This window comes from Tamandua tetradactyla, chromosome 8 (genome assembly GCF_023851605.1).
Source record: "Tamandua tetradactyla isolate mTamTet1 chromosome 8, mTamTet1.pri, whole genome shotgun sequence".
Taxonomy (NCBI): Eukaryota; Metazoa; Chordata; class Mammalia; order Pilosa; family Myrmecophagidae; genus Tamandua; species Tamandua tetradactyla.
The window spans coordinates 30,781,713-30,800,181 of NC_135334.1; the positions used below are offsets into that span (position 1 = coordinate 30,781,713).

Sequence of the window (18,469 nt, forward strand, 5' to 3'; positions counted from 1 at the left end):
AGTTCATGTAATTTTTCCATTTCATCTAAGATTTCAAATTTATGGCATAAAATTCTTCAAAATATTTCTTTATTATCTTTTCAGCATCTGTAGAATTTATAGTAATGATAATTCTCAAATTCCTGATATAATTTGTCTCTTCTTACTTTTTTTCCTGACCAGCCTAGGAAAGAAAGTCTTAACAATTTTATCAATATTCTCAAAGAGCTAACTGTAAGTGTCATTGGTTTTCTCTGTTGTTTTTCTGTTTTATATTTCCTTGATTTTTTTATCACTTTGATCTTGATTATGTCCTTTCTTCTGTTTTAGTTTTAATTTGCTGGGGTTTTTTTGGTTTTGTTTTGTGTTTTGTTTTGTTTCTTAACGTGGAAGCTGGAAGCTGAAATTATTGTTTTAAGATTTTTTTTTTCTAATATTGGTGCTCAGCGGCAGAAAATTTTTCTGAAATGCTACTTTAGCAACATCCCACAAATTGTTATGTAGTATTTTCCTTCTCGTTCAGTTCAAAATACTTTCTAATTTTCCTTTTGATTTCTCCTTTAGAATGTGGGTTGTTTAGAAATGTTATTTAGTCTGACAAGATGTTCTTGGTTAATCTTGTATGTTTCCTGCCTCAAACCTAGAATCAGGTGTTTCTCTGAGGATAACAATAAATGGTTCTTTAAGACTGCAGTCTGGACTCTAGGGACATTCATTGCTACTGGGTTGGTCATCATTTCTAGTCATCAGTAAGCATCACAAGGAAAATTTATCTTCTTTAAAAATAAAATATAGAGCAAGGACGATGCCGGGGACTCAAGAGGCAGCTCCGAGGGTCCCTCAGTCTATCCCTTTTCCTGCAGTGTGAAATGCGGCAGACTCCTGGGAAGGGAAATCCGAGGCACAGAGAGAAAGGAAAGCAACTCCCTCCCCTTTTCAAATCCCTGTCGGTGCCTCCTGACATCCCTTTGCAAGGTACAGAGGCTGGTAATAAGGAGAACTCACTGAGAACTTGCACGTGGTAAAACACAGTTATAGACAGAACAGCTCCTGGAGCCACAACAGTGAGCGGACACACAGTGTACCCCAGTCGGGACCAGCTGGACCAGCTGGAAGTCTCCGAAACAGTGAGTTCCCCAAGCCGCACGCAGTTCCCCAAGCTACGGCAGCCAGTGCCCGGCGCCCCTCCCCCACAGGCAGCTTCCCGGAGGGAAAGGAAAGAAACTCTAATAGTAGCAGAGACTGAGTCCAACCAAACACCAATAGTGGCATTAATAAACAAATTCTGACTACTAAAAATAGGCCCCCAGCTCAGGCAAAACTGGTCAAGGCGGAGGTCGCCTATTGGGCTAACCAAAAAAGAGGAAAGGGGACGAAACAGAGCCTTCTGTGGCTGTTTCTACGGAGGCTTGGCTGCCTCTGGATTCAGCGGTGGGATTACACAGGCTGCAATGGCCCCAAGCATATGCAGAAATAGGCTGCTTTTAGGGCTGTCTCCTGCCTGAACCTTCCCCACGGGAGGGGTGAAACGCAACTCAGGTGGAATCCCGCTTTCAAGGAATTCAGACCCCAGGGCTTCACAATTTGAAGCCATTAAAACCAGCCTACAACCTTTCCTCTGTCTCCACCACGCCCCCAGCAGGGAGAGCCTTCCAAAGATAAAGGAGCCACAACATCTTTTGCTGGGGGGACCCGCAGACAGACAAGTGCCACATACTGGGCAGGATAAGAAAAGCAGAGCCCAGAGACTTCACAGGAAAGTCTTTCAACCTGCTGGGTGTCACTCTCAGGGAAAACTGACACAGGTGACTCCTTCCCCCCCACACACACCATAGGAGGCCAGTTTAGTCCGGGAAAACCCGGCTGGAGTCTGTAATACCTATGTTAGACCCTCCTAAGGGTGAGGAGGGAAAAGGCACCTTACAAGCAGGACAAGAAACAAGAAAACAAAAACTGAAAAATTACCCTCTGTTAAACAAAACTTAAGCTAGAGGCCCAGAAAAAGCTGAACTGAAGGTCAAAGAACAGATAGACAACAAACTCATCTAGCAAGAAAACCCTAGGTAAGATAAGTGAAAGCAATCTCCAGAATAAACTAATTAAGGTAATTAAATGTCTAGACACCAGCAAAAAATAACAAATCACACCAGGAATATTGAAGATATGGCCCAGTCAAAGGAACAAACTAATAGTTCAAATGAGATACAGGAGCTGAGACAACTAATTCTGAATATATGAACAGAAATGGAAAACCTCATCAAAAACCAAATCAATGAATTGAGGGAGGACATGAAGAAGGCAAGGAATGCACAAAAAGAAGAAATGGAAAGTCTGAAAAAACAAATCACAGAACTTATGGGAATGAAAGATACAGTAAAAGAGATGAAAAAAACAATGGAAACCTACAATGGTAGATTTCAAGAGACAGAGGTTAGAATTAGTGAAATGGAGGATGGAACATCTGAAATCCAAAAAGAAACAGAAACTATAGGGAAAAGAATGGAAAAATATGAGCAGGGGCTCAGGGAATTGAATGATAATATGAAGCGCACAAATATACATGTTGTGGGTGTCCTGGAAGGAGAAGAGAAGGGAAAAGGGGGAGAAAAGCTAATGGAAAAAATTATCACTGAAAATTTCCCAACTCTTATGAAAGACCTAAAATTACAGATCCAAGAAGTGCAGTGCACCCCAAAGAGAATAGATCCAAATAGACGTTCTCCAAGACACTTACTAGTTAGAATGTCAGAGGTCAAAGAGAAAGAGAGGATCTTGAAAGCAGCGAGAGAAAAGCAATCCATCATATACAAGGGAAACCCAATAAGACTATGTGTAGATTTCTCAGCAGAAACCATGGAGGCAAGAAGACAGTGGGATGATATATTTAAATTACTAAAAGAGAAAAACTGCCAACCAAGAATTCTATATCCAGAAAAATTGTCCTTCAAAAATGAGGGAGAAATTAAAACATTCTCAGACAAAAAGTCACTGAGAGAATTTGTGACCAAGAGACCAGCTCTGCAAGAAATACTAAAGGGAACACTAGAGACAGATACGAAAAGACAGAAGAGAGAGGTGTGGAGAAGAGTGTAGAAAGAAGGAAAATTAGATATGACATATAAAATACAAAAGGCAAAATGGTAGAGGAAATTACTACCCAAACAGTAATAACACTAAATGTTAATGGACTGAACTCCCCAATCAAAAGACATAGACTGGCAGAATGGATTAAAAAACAGGATCCTTCTATATGCTGTCTACAGGAAACACATCTTAGACACTAAGATAAACATAGGTTGAAAGTGAAAGGCTGGGAAAAGATATTTCATGCAAATAACAACCAGAAAAGAGCAGGAGTAGCTATACTAATATCCAACAAATTAGACTTCAAATGTAAAACAGTTAAAAGAGACAAAGAAGGATACTATCTACTAATAAAAGGAACAATTCAACGAGAAGACATAACAATCATAAATATTTATGCACCGAGCCAGAATGCCCCAAAATACATGAGGCATACACTGCAAATACTGAAAAGGGAAATAGACACATCAACCATAATAGTTGGAGACTTCAATTCCCCACTCTCATCAATGGACAGAACATCTAGACAGAGGGTCAATAAAGAAACAGAGAATTTGAATATTACAATAAATGAGCTAGACTTAACAGACATTTATAGGACATTACACCCCACAACAGCAGGATACACCTTTTTCTCAAGTGCTCATGGATCATTCTCAAAGATAGACCATATGCTGGGTCACAAAGCAAGTCTCAACAAATTTAAAAAGACTGAAATCATACACAACACTTTCTCAGATCATAAATGAATGAAGTTGGAAATCAATAACAGGCAGAGTGCCAGAAAATTCACAAATACGTGGAGGCTCAACAACATGCTCTTAAACAACCAGTGGGTCGAGGAAGAAATTACAAGAGGAATTAGTAAATATCTCGAGGCGAATGAAAATGAAAACACAGCATATCAAAACCTATGGGACGCAGCAAAGGCAGTACTAAGAGGGAAATTTATTGCCCTAAATGCCTATATCAAAAAAGAAGAAAGGGCAAAAATTAGGGAATTAACTGTCCACTTGGAAGAACTGGAGAAAGAACAGCAAACTAACCCCAAAGCAAGCAAAAGGAAAGAAATAACAAAGATTAGAGCAGAAATAAATGAAATTGAGAACATGAAAACAATAGAGAAAATCAATAAGACCAGAAGTTGGTTCTATGAGAAAATCAATAAGATTGATGGGCCCTTAGCAAGACTGACAAAAAGAAGAAGAGAGAGGATGCAAATAAATAAGATCAGAAATGGAAGAGGAGACATAACTACCGACCTCACAGAAATAAAGGAGGTAATAACAGGAAACTATGAACAACTTTATGCTAATAAATACAACAATGTAGATGAAATGGACAAGTTCCTAGAAAGGCATGAACAACCAACTTTGACTCAAGAAGAAATAGATGACCTCAACAAACCAATCACAAGTAAAGAAATTGAATCAGTCATTCAAAAGCTTCCCAAAAAGAAAAGTCCAGGACCATACGGCTTCACATGTGAATTCTACCAAACATTTCAGAAAGAATTAGTACCAACCCTGCTCAAACTGTTCAAAAAAATTGAAGTGGAGGGAAAGCTACCTAATTCATTCTATGAAGCCAACATCACCCTCATACCAAAACCAGGCAAAGATATTACAAAAAAAGAAAACTACAGACCAATCTCTCTAATGAATATAGATGCAAAAATCCTCAACAAAATTCTAGCAAATCGAATCCAGCAACACATTAAAAGAATTATACATCATGACCAAGTAGGATTCATCCCAGGTATGCAAGGATGGTTCAACATAAGAAAATCAATTAATGTAATACACCATATCAACAAATCAAAGCAGAAAAATCACATGATCATCTCAATTGATGCAGAGAAGGCATTTGACAAGATTCAACATCCTTTCCTGTTGAAAACACTTCAAAGGATAGGAATACAAGGGAACTTCCTTAAAATGATAGAGAGAATATATGAAAAACCCACAGCTAATATCATCCTCAATGGGGAAAAATTGAAAGCTTTCCCCCTAAGATGAGGAACAAGACAAGGATGTCCACTATCACCACTGTTATTCAACATCGTGTTGGAAGTTCTACCCAGAGCAGTTAGACAAGAAAAAGAAATACAAGGCATCAGAATTGGAAAGGAAGAAGTAAAACTATCACGGTTTGCAGATGATATGATACTATACGTCGAAAACCCTGAAAAATCCACAGCAAAACTACTAGAGCTAATAAATGAGTACAGCAAAGTGGCAGGTTACAAGATCAACATTCAAAAATCTGTAGTGTTTCTATACACTAGCAATGAACAAGCTGAGGGGGAAATCAAGAAACGAATTCCATTTACAATTGCAACTAAAAGAATGAAATACTTAGGAATAAATTTAACTAAAGAGACAAAAGACCTATACAAAGAAAATTACAAGAAACTGTTAAAAGAAATCACAGAAGACCTAAATAGATGGAAGGGCATACCATGTTCATGGATTGGAAGACTAAATATAGTTAAGATGTCAATCTTACCTAAATTGATTTACAGATTCAACGCAATACCAATCAAAATCCCAACAACTTACTTTTCAGAAATAGAAAAACCAATAAGCAAATTTATCTGGAAGGGCAGGGTGCCCCGAATTGCTAGAAGTATCTTGAGGAAAAAAAACGAAGCTGGAGGTCTATGCTGCCTGACTTTAAGGCATATTATGAAGCTACAGTGGTCAAAACAGCATGGTACTGGCATGAAGATAGATATATTGACCAATGGAATTGAATAGAGTGCTCAGATATAGACCCTCTCATCTATGGACATTTGATCTTTGATAAGGCAGTCAAGCCAACTCACCTGGGACAGAACAGTCTCTTCAATAAATGGTGCCTAGAGAACTGGATATCCATATGCAAAAGAATGAAAGAGGACCCGTATCTCACACCCTATACAAAAGTTAACTCAAAATGGATCAAAGATCTAAACATTAGGTCTAAGACCATAAAACAGAGGAAAATGTAGGGAGATATCTTATGAATCTTATAATTGGAGGTGGTTTTATGGACTTTACACCTAAAGCAAGAGCACTGAAGAACGAAAGAAAGACATGGGAGCTCCTCAAAATTAAACACTTTTGTGCATCAGAGAACTTCATCAAAAAAGTAAAAAGACAGCCTACACAATGGGAGACAATATTTGGAAACGACATATCAGATAAAGGTCTAGTATCCAGAATTTATAAAGAGATTGTTCGACTCAACAACAAAAAGACAGCCAACCCAATTACAAAATGGGAAAAAGACTTGAACAGACACTTCTCAGAAGAGGAAATACAAATGGCCAAAAGGCACATGAAGAGCTGCTCAATGTCCCTGGCCATTAGAGAAATGCAAATCAAAACCATAATGAGAATATCATCTCACACCCACCAGAATGGCCATTATCAACAAAACAGAAAATGACAAGTGCTGGAGAGGATGTGGAGAAAGAGGCACACTTATCCACTGTTGGTGGGAATGTCAAATGGTGCAACCACTGTGGAAGGCAGTTTGGCGGTTCCTCAAAAAGCTGAATATGGAATTGCCATATGACCCAGAAATACCATTGCTAGGTATCTACTCAGAGGACTTAAGGGCAAAGACACAAACGGACATTTGCACACCAATGTTTATAGCAGCATTATTTACAATTGCAAGGAGATGGAAACAGCCAAAATGTCCATCAACAGACGAATGGCTAAACAAACTGTGATATATACATACGATGGAATATTATGCAGCTCTAAGACAGAATAAACTTACGAAGTATGTAACAACTTGGATGGACCTAGGGAACATTATGCTGAGTGAGACTAGCCAAAAACTAAAGGACAAATACTGTATGGTCTCACTGATATGAACTGACATTAGTGAATAAACTTGGAATATGTCATTGGTACAGAGACCATCAGGAGATAGAAATAGGGTAAAATAGTGGGTAGTTGGAGCTGAAGGGATACGGACTGTGCAACAGGACTGGATACAAAAACTCAGAAATGGACAGCACAATACTACCTAACTGTAATGTAATTATGTTAAAACACTGAATGAAGCTGCATGTGAGAATGATAGAGGGAGGAGGGCTGGGGACATAAATGAAATCAGAAAGAAAGATTTTAAAGATCGAGATGGTATTATCTAGGAATGCCTAGAGTGTATAACAATAGTGAAATGTACAATGTACAAATTTTAAAAATGTTTTTGCATGAGGAAGAACAAAGGATTGTCATTATTGCAGGGTGCTGAAAATAAATGATAACTAATACTTTAAAATGTCACCTTATGTGTGAGACTAAAGCAAAAAATGTTTATTTGTTACAAAATTTAGATTTTGACTAGAGCATTTCCTAATATAACTCATGTAGATAGTTTGATTAAATGTCATAAGTACTTTGAATCTCAGGTAGCACATGAGATTTTGTGCAGCTAACTTGCAGGTGAGGTTCTTTCTTACACAGGAAGGCACAGGGTGATCTCTGCTGGCCTTCTCTCCAGGCCTTTGGGTTCCAACAACTTTCCCCAGGGTGATTCCTTTCTGCATCTCCAAAGGCCTGGGCTGAGCCACGAGTCCTGAGATGAGGTATGCTGAGCTGCTTGGGCTCTGCTACATTGAGCTCTCTCATTTAAGCACCAGCCAATTAAATCAAACATCATTCGTTGCAGCAGGCACGCCTCCTAGCCAACTGCAGATGTAATCAGCAACAGATGAGTTTCACATGCCATTGGCTCATGTCCACAGCAATAGAATTAGGCACCTTCACCTGGCCAAGTTGACACCTGAACCTAACTACCACACTTTGTTAGCAAATACAAAGACTTTGTATTAAAATATTGTGCCTAATCTAGAAACTACCTAGGTGACTATTAGTCCATTTTAAATGTCAAGATCAATGAAAATAAGATGGATTATAATCTCACTATAAGTCATAATGCTGCCAAAACCATTCATCCGGATCCCCTCTAGGCAGAAGTCTAACAGATTTCTTGAATCCTTACTAACTCCAGATCCTGATATGTACATAGAAACTGTTCTTTCAGCATACTGCAAATGCCTTTCTCTGAACTATACCTTTGAGCTATAAACCAAGACCTGGGGTCTGAGGCATGAGTTACTGGTTGGGGTTTCTGTATTGACTTGATCGTCTGTCCACAGAATCTGGACCAGCATCATCACCAGGAAATTACTTCCTTCTTTTCCTTCAGGTCAAATATAATAAAAAACCAAGAGCATCTAAAAAAAAATGTGGAATTTCTGGGTCAAAGAGTAAAATGCACATAAAATTTTTCTAGATGTTGCCAATTTCCTTTCATGAGGGTTGTACCATTTCCATTCTTAGCAGTGATGTGGCAGTGTATGCATTTCTGCTACGGCCTCACTAATGGAGGATGTTATGTCTCGGGGTGGTTGTAATTTAAATTTCTACTGATGTAAAATAAAACAATTTGGATTATACAGTGCACTATAAAATGTAAGCTATGTTTACTGTGCTATGAAAACATTGTAGGAAACACATGATATAAAAGCAAAAACTCAGCAAGGCAAGGTAGAAAATTTTAAAAATGTCCTTTATACGAAAATAAATGAATTATTGTCTCAACCATGTTTTTTTAAATATATAATTTGTATGTATTAATGGTGAGAGTGACACTGAATTTTTCTTGCACTAGGCACTTTAAATCAGAAAATATTTTATCAGTATTATAGAAAAGGATAAAACTTAACCAAACTTCTAAACATAGCTCATTGGTTTTAAAAACGGCCTTTTTCAGTTAATTTCTGATATGAATTCCTTGTCCTCCTGCTGTTTTTTCCCCCACTGTTTCTTTTTTCTCCCATGTTTTAGATAAACACATAAGTTATTCATTTATTATATAAAAAAAGAGCTTGTTATGTTTGTACACCTGGAATTGAAATAGATTAATTCCTCTTGGACTTGGTAATTGTGTGCTTTTTATTAAAAGGAAAAGAAGATGAAGACAGTAAAAGAAGATGAAGGAATCAATCCAACTATTTTATTTTTAAACCTCCAGCAAACACTGGGCAGATGGGGATAACTTTTAAGTAGAACTACTGCTTCAATAGTGGCCTTCTGATATATTTGTTTTGGGCTTGTTAAACTGAATGTTAACAGTCTACAGTGTAGAAATCTAGATTTGTTCTCAGTGAGCTGAGCTATTTCTTAAATTCAGATGAAAATTAGAGCTAGCTCTAATTATTTTTTTTGGTAGGTATTTTAATTTCTAGCTGCTAAAAGAAATATCATGCAATGGGTTGGCTTAAGCAATGGGATTTTATTGGCTAACAATTTTGAGGCTATGAGAAGTAAAACATCAAGGCATTAGTAGACAATGCTTTCTCTCTAAAAACCGTAGCATTCCGTAGCTGCTAGTGTTCCTTGGGACTTAACTTTCTGTCACATAGCAGTGGACATGGTAGTGTCTCTTCCTGGTTCTGCTGACTTCCAGCTTCTGGCTTCTCCCCATGGCCTCCCTTCTGTGTACAATTTCCTTTGCTCTAAAAAACTTCATCCATATTGGATTAAGGTCTACCTTCATTCCATTTGGTCATATGTAACTAATAACATCTTCAAAGATCCTATTTATACATGGATTCATACCAGAGGACGAGATGGTGGTACTTGAGCATGCCTTTCGTGAGGGACATGATTTAATATCCAGTTGTAGGAGAGCATTCATTTGTTTTCTAATCTTTTAATTAGGAAATGTTTTAAACATAAAGAAAAGTTGATAGAATAGTACAGTGAACAGTCGTGCTCACTATGGAGATTCTAACTCTAATTGTTGGCATTTGCCCTCCTTTCATCTCTGTTCATCTTTTATCTCTGTGTCTTTATTTTTTTCAGTGTTTGAAAGTAAGTTGCAGACAAGGTACTTACTCCAGAACAGCTTATTTAGCATGCAATTCCTAAAAATATAGCATTCTTCTACATAACAAAACCATTATCACATCTATGAAAATTGATATGTTTTCCTTATTATCATCTGTGGTGATTTGGAGCTCTGTGCTCCAGAAAAAAACATGTTCTTAAATTCAGTTTACTCTTGTAGATGTGAATCCATTTTAAGTAGGACCTTTTGATGAAGTTACTTCAAGTGAAGATGTGGCCCAACTCAGTGAGGATGAGTCTTAATCCTATTACTGGACTCCTTAATAATAAGCAGAATGAGGGGTACAAAAGTAGTTCAGTGGTAGAATTCTCACCTGCCATGCAAGAGACCCATGTTAAATTCCTGGCCCATGTACTTCCTAAAAACAATCAAGCCAATGAACAAACAAACAAAAATTGAACAAATGGTGCTACAATAACAGGATATTCACATGGAAAAAGAATGAAATGGGACCCCCACCATGCAGCACACACACAAAAAAAAAAAAAAAAACAGAATGAAATTCAATCAGAAGAGAGAAGGCCACAGGAAGCAAGAAGACAAAAGTCAATGGGACATGGAAGAGAAAACAAAAGATGCAGCCATGTGCATTGCCTTCTGACAGATAAGTCAAGGACCAAAGATCACCAGCAGCAAGGTCCAGAACTCCAGCTTCAGGAAGAAAGCATTGCTTACTGACACCTCAATTTTGGAATTCCCCTAGCCTCAAACTCTGAGCCAATAAATTCCCATTGTTTAGGCCAACCCATTGCATGATATGGCCTTAGTAATGAAAACATCATCTAATTTATAGCTGTGTTCAAATTTTCCTAATTGTCCCTAAAGTTTTAATAGCTATTATTTTTTAAACCAGGATTTAAATAATGGTTCACAATTGCATTTGGTTGTTTTATCTCCCATAATATAGTGGAGATTATCCCTGTACCTTTTCTGTTAGACTTATTTCATTAACTTTTTGAAGAGTCTAGGCCTAAATTCTGATCTTTCTATACAGTAGACAATGCATTAATTATTTATTTCTATGTAACATATTATCCCAAACATAGTGACTTAAACAACAAACATTTATTATTTCTCAGTTTCAAAACGTTAGAAATCTAGAAGCAGTTTAACTGGGTGGGTCTGGCTCAGGATCTGTCATGAGATAGCAGTGAAGATTTTGGCTGGGGTTGCTATCATCTGAAGACTCAACTGGGACTGGAGGATCCACTACCACGAAGGTTCACTCCCATGGCTCTTGGCAGGAGGCCTCAGTTTTTTGTCATCTGTCTCGCTATAGTGTTGTTAACAGCATGACAGCTAACTCCCCCCAGAGTAAGTGACCCAAGAGAGAACACACACAGAGTGTTCTGGTTTGCTAAACCTGATGAATTGCATTATACCAGAAGTGGACTGGCTTTTAACAACTGGGATTTATTAACTTGCAAGTTACAATTCTAAGACTGTGAAAATGTCCAAATTAAGGCGTCAGCAGGACAATACCTTCTCCCTGAAGAAAGACTGCTGACAGTCTGAACTTCTCTGTCACATGGCCAGGCCCATGGTGACATCTGATGGTCCTTCTCTCCTGGATTTCATTGCTTCTAGCTTTTGGCTTCAGTGGCTTCCTCTCTTAGATTCTATGGGAGTATCCTTGTCTCAACAGTGTCTCTGGGGCTTTTTTCCATGAGCTTTTTCAATTTCATCTCTTAGTTTCTGTATATGTTTTATCCTCTTATGAAGGACTCCAGTAAGAGGATTATGACCGACCTTGAATGAGGTAGGTCACATCTCAATTGAAATAGCACAACCAGAAGTTCCCATCCACAATAGGTCTATACACGCAGGAATGGATTAAGAGAAAATGGCCTTTTCTGTGGTATGTACAACTTCAAACTACCACACAGAGACTAACCAAGATGGAAGTTACAGTGTCTTTCATACCTTTATCTTGGAAGTAGCTTACTATCACTTCTCCCATATTCTCTGGATCAGAAAGGCCAAAACTGTTACAGTGTTGGAGCAGAACACACAAGGGTGTGAATACCAGCAGGCAGGGATCATCAAGGGCCATCTTAGAGGCCAGCCACCCCAGATCACATTCTGGATTTGTCTGATGTTTCTTTGGGTTATCACTTAACTTGTCCCTTTATCTTTCCCATGTTTCCTATAAACTAGAAGTTAAGTCCAAGTGCTTGATTAGATTCAGGTAATCATTCTATGCAAGAATACTTCATAGATGATATAGTGTATTTCATGTTGTATCTCTTTGGAGGTACATTCTGTCATGTTATCCTGCTTGGCTAAGGTGACTTGATATCCTTTGTAAAGGTATTTTTCCTTTGAAACTAGAAAGTAACCTGAGTTAACACTTTGACACCCACCAAATATCCTGCTGTTTGGGCAAGAATTTGAATTTTGTGGTCTCGAATACTAGTAGCTAACTTGTACTTTTGTTATACACTCAAGTGCATAAAAACCTCATGACAGTGCTTTAAGATAGATATGCCTAATTATCTCCATTTATAGGTGAGCAAATTTTAGGCCTCCATAGTTGAAAGGTAAAGGTATACAACAAGTAGGTGAGGGAGCCAGGATTTGAATTCAAATGCATCTGAATTCAGAACTCATGTTATGATAGCACTCCCTATTGGAAGAATGGGAGAATATACACACAAGACTTTATATATAGTGTAAAAAAAAGGTCTCTTGAAAATACAGGTGGGAAGCTAGGAATATGTGGGATAAGCTATTGCAGTTGATATTGTTGTTTTGGCTATATGACATAATAGAATTCCTCAGTTTAAAAGCAGATTTGCTGTGGGCAGATGAGAATCTGTACGATTTTAAAGAGTGATAGAGACATTAGAAGTACTTTAAAGGAGTAAATGCAAGTTCAAGTATACCTTTAATTTCTTTTACTGTGTTTCTTCATTTCAGAGCCAATATTGTTCTTTTCATACTAGTGAGGAAATGTGGAATCTTAGAAATCATAGGGTTTTGGAATTGGAAATAATTTTATAAAATAATCATATAGCTCTTTCTACCAGCCTTTTGAATGAAGCGCCTAAGAGCAAGAGATATTAAGTGCTTGAGGGTTACACTGCAAGGGAGTACTGGAACTGGAGCCAAGACCCAGGTTATTAATGTCCCTACTTTCATCTAAATTTTTTCTTTTTTATTTCATTAACAAATAAGAGAGTGGATGAAAAGAGGCCAGAGTAATCAAGCACAGGACATCCACAAAAAGAGTAGCAACAGTGCCTTATTTTCCAAGACATTGAAAAAATCCACATGAAATGGATGGTGGGTAACTTCTTTTGGTTTTAAGAGGAATGAACTTCCCGAAAAGGTCAGGAATTTACCCTGAGGGATTGTGTTTCTTCATGAAGGGTAGAACTACTACAGATAGGCTTGGATAATTTGGCTCTATGCTCCCATGATCTAATGAAAATAATATGGAAAATGAATGGCCCACCAGCACTTTTTGTCTACCCCCAAGTTAAGCCTGGGGATTCAACCCCTTTCAAAAACTGGTGGAAGAAGAACCGTTCATCTTTCTTTTGACTTACCTCTTAGGTAACTGGATTGTACACTTCTCTAAAATAAAAACCTCCTAGGGCAGTGGTTCTCAAAATGTAGTCCTGGGACCAGGAGCTTCATCAGTTCACCTGAGAACTTGTTAGGAATACCAATTATAAGGCCCCATCTTAATCAGAGACTACAGGATAGGGCCCAGCATTCTATGTTTTAACAAGCCCCCCATGTCATTCTAATATATGAAAAAAATTGAGAACTGCTGTCCTGGGGCATTCTCTAGATGGAAGTCTTCCTTCTCAGAAGTAATTAAGCAATAGCCAGGTATGGTAGCCCAGAAAATGAGACAGGTAATATAGTAAGTCTTAGCAACATTAGGAGAGCAATATTCATGCCTCTTCAATGTTACTAAGTTTCTGAAGAGCTGCTGCAGGCCCTGATAGCTTGCAACAAAAACAAGCAATAAACAATAAAATCCCAAGTCTTGCATATTATAGACATGGACTAAAGTCTTAGTCCTTGGTATAGAAATGGATTCACTGCTGAATAATATATTTGTATTATTTGTATAATATATTATATGAACTTAGGTTTAACTCTGCCCTGCAAATAGGAATGGTTTTTCAGCCCATCCCTTTTTTATCTGCTTTCCCTCCCACAGAGAGGCAGTGAAGCAGATGAAATTAATAGTTCTTCCTACTTGCTAGGCATAAATTGTTACTTGCTATTTCAAGTGGGAGGTCTCTCTCCTGAGCTACTTTTAAATATGCATCCTAGTGCTTTATGCCAAAGAGATAGAACTGTAATCTCTTAAGAAAGAAAATTGTAGTTAGGCTACGGAGTGTGATTGTTTTCCTGAAGGAAGTGACCCTCTGGGCCTTGGGTTTCTAAAAACATCCCAGGTGAGTAGTGCTCCTGGGATGTCTGGTGCTGCTGCTCTGTGATGGGTACCACTGCTGCCCATAGTGACAGCCAGCAACGTTCCAGGTGCTCATCTTAGCACCTTAGTTACATTATCACATTTAATCCTTACAACAACCCTAAGAGGCACGCATTCACCGATTTGAGAGACTGGCAGGTGCAGTTTAAAAGTCTTAATCAACTTGTCCAAAGTCATGTAGTCCTTAAGGCAGACCACGTTTCAAACTCATTTCTGTCTGCCTCCAAAATATATGCCCTTATTCCTCATCTCCTGGCATTCTCACCCTTTACTCTTGTCACCAGACACTTCTCTAGTATATTGGCCTCTGTTTGCCTTGGATTTATTCCCCTTCTGCTTCTTCAAGAGCCATTTCAGTTTATACCCTGTGATACCTTTCCTGGCCAGATTCTCCTGTCTTCCCTCTCTAAGATTCCCCCATCCCTCACACTAGATTCCCATCATGATTTTTCGTTTAACATATATTATGTCTCTCACAACACATTGTAACATAATTTCCAGTCTGCATTTACTCTGGTAAATGAAGAAGACTACAAGAGTATGCAAGACTCTCCTCTTCTCAGAGAGTCTTAGAAATTTAGAACTGGAATGGACTTGACAAAAAAAAAAAAGTTTAAGTCCCATTTTAAAGGACTATGGGTTTGAAAAATATTAAATGGCTGGGAACTGTTGCTTTCCTTAATAAAATAAAAATAAAATCTCAAGAGACTATTATTCCCATCCTAATAATAAGCAAAGGCCAGATAATCATCAAAATTATAACTTTTCTTGAACTCATTAGTGAACTGAGTTTGCAAGACAACCAAGTGAATGAACTAAAATTCCAAAGAGTGGAAAGCATCTGTGAAGAGAGAACACTCAAACTGTTTCTTCTTTGAAGAACATAGGAGGAAGAGTTGGCCATCATCAAAGTGTGTAAAAAGAAATCCACTAAAACTTTAGTGAGTCTCTTAAAGGCCAAATGTGGTCTAGAATATCATTTAAAAATAACTAGGTGCCCCAGACTCAAAGGGAGCTTACATTTTATATTCAGTTGCAGTCCTTTTCCATAGGGCTCCTGTGGTTTTCTCACAAGAAAGACTGGGGTAGATCAAGATGGAAGACATCTCCCCTCTGTGGCTCAAGCATGAAGTTGATTGGCTTCCTCTGAGAAATAGGCAGGAAACCTTCTGCTTGTCTTCTTCCTCAGACCTTTGTGTCATACTTAGCCAAAAGCCTTGACCCAGCAAGTGAGGAACAGCAGATCTTCTCACCCTAAGGACCCAGATGAAGTTCTGTTGCTTCCAGGGAAAGTAGAAGTAAAACTTACCTGCCTCTGGAGGGGAGCTAGGGAACTCTCTCACCCACAGGACTTAGGCAAATATCTGCTACTTTTGAGGAAGGAATAGAAATAAAAGCCAGATATCCATGTAGGAAAGGCAAGAAAACCTCTTGGACTCAAGACTCTGCACCAAAACAAAACAGAGGTCTGCTACCACTGAAGGAGAAGCCAGAAGCTCTCTTCTGTCTAGAAGCTGTCAGATTCAAGGCAGAATTTGGCTGCCATGGAGGTTGGTGAGGGGCAGGAATAGAGAAGACCCTGCCTCAAAGGCCCAGGTGCATATGCTCTGCCTGAGACTGACACGGACTAGGAAGATTGAGAAGCCCACATGTTCCCACCAAGAGACTAATGCCAAGTAACAAGCAACAGGAATCTACTGCTGTGGGAGGGGCAAAAACCGATGAAGACCCCTTCTGTGGCATGGACATTTGGGGACTGCCGAAAATTAAGAGTAGAACAGGAACACTGAGAAAAGCCATTAGGCATCCAGGGCTGCACCTAAACACAAGGCAATAGCAACCTACCACTGGAAAACTTTGGAGCTGTGGTACAGTGATGGTGAAAGATAACATCCAAACCCAGCTCAACTACTGGCTAAATTGATTCAACCTCTCATATTAACAGCCTAACATAAGAAAAGTCATGTCCATTTCCACAAGTAAATACTGCTGACTCTGTCTCCGTTTAGTTCTATCACAATATCTAGTATTCAATTAAAATTATAATACACAAGAAAAAAACACTGTCAAAAGATAGAGCAACCAGATTCAGAGATATCCAGATGATGGAACTATCAGATCAGGATATTAAAATAGCTATTATTAACATGTGAAGAATCTAGTGGAAAAGGTGAACAATGTGTATGGACAGATAGATAATTTTAGCACAGAGACAAACTGTAAGAAAGAGTCAAATGGAAAGTATTAGAGATAAACACATATCAAAGATGAAGAATTCCTTCACCAGGCATATCAGCAGACTGGACTTAGCTGAAAAAAGAATCAATAAACTTCAAGGTGGACCAATAAAATTTCCGAAGTGAAACAAAATGAGAAAAAAAGTGAAGCTTTCAAAAGCTGTGGAGAAATAGCAGCCAGTCTAACATACATGCAATTATAGTCACAGATGGAGAAGAGAGAAAAGATGGGGCAGAATAAATATTTGAAGATACAAAGGACAAGAATTTTGAAAAATTAATAAATTCAAAAAAATCTCAAGCTGGATAAATAAAATTGAGATCCTCCTACATTGGTAGTGGAGGGAGAATATACAGATGGAAGGTATGACAGAAACTCTTACCTCAGTCACTTGTCCCTTGACTTCTGTGGTCCACTTTGAAGATAGTTTCCGTAGTTAAGACTGCCCCCACCACACTGACTATTTAATGCCCTAGCCCTCATGCAGACATAGGCGTCTTCCTTTGGTGCCAGCCTCACAACCAAGGCGGCTAGATGAAACAACTTAACAAGACACAGGACTGTGTTTCTCAATGTGTGTGTATTCAGCGTGAGAGGGAAAAATTACTACTATTGGATGTTTGGCTTGGGGGAAGACAGGGTCATCATCTGTTCTCACTGTACACAATAGCATGTAGAAGATTCTAGAAAATAGGGAAAGAAAGAAAATTCTTCAATCTGGTGTTTCCCTTAGGTTCCTTTTTCTTGATATTATATATGATGTCTTCATGTGAACTCTAAATGAATGTGTTTCAGTTATCCCCCAGAATAGTGCCTGGCAATTGTTAATTTATTCAACAGATATTTGAATGTCATCTACGTATCAAATACTTTTCTAGGCATTAGATATATAGCAATAACATCTGTACTTTAGAGGATTTTACATTCTAATGGAAGGGTATGGGTACTGAAACACAAGCAAATTAGAGAAAGTGGTATCTAGTATGAGAAAATAAAATAGGGCGATGAGAAACAGAGTGACAAAGTAGGATAGTCAGGAAAGGCCTCCCTTGGCTGAGATGGATATTAATATTTGAGCCCTAAGGGAGATAAAGACAGTATCGTGCTTCTTTTATAAATTAGGACTTACTCGTTCTCCTTTTTCTCCTAGACATTCCTGTGCCAACCCCTAGGAGCGCTACTCTTTAATGAGGCACTAGATGGAAGAGTAAGAGAGCACAGATAGTCACTCTCACCCATCAAAGACATGCCTCTTTCCATATCACTAGGAATATCTGCCACCTTCAAAAGAAACCGTGATTGTCCGTAAAGGGCTTTACAAGACCATAACAAAACAGGCATTCATCATCATAATACAAAAATTTTTGCCTATTTCCTGTGTCCAGGCACTGCTGGGGACACAGTAGTGGATAAATCAGACAAAAATCTGTATCCTGTTGGAGCTTACATTAGTGCAGCATTACAAAACACATTAAGCCTAATGTAATTTACATAACATCGGTCATACCCTCCCCCCATACTGCTAATAATTAATTGGTAAGACTAGAATTCTCATTTCTACTGAATATCAGTCTAGAATTCTTTTTATGAGACAATGACTCTTCCTAGTATCCTTGTAGTTGGTACCACATAGTTTGAAATTTCCTTGTTCTCTAATTGTTTCATATGCATTTGCCTTGTCTCATTTGATTGTAAACTTCATGAAAGCAGGGATACTGATTTGTTCTGGTAATGTTTTAGACCACATAGATGCTGATTCCCAAAGAGAGGAAGGCTTGCTCCCCCTTCCCCCCG

At 38.4% G+C, this 18,469-nt stretch overlaps 1 protein-coding gene across 9 annotated transcripts in view; it reads left to right on the plus strand.

The window, feature by feature from the left end:
• ARHGAP20 (Rho GTPase activating protein 20) overlaps positions 1–18,469 on the plus strand; it is a 138,545-nt gene that overhangs the window by 46,270 nt on the left and 73,806 nt on the right. The window lies entirely within an intron of this gene.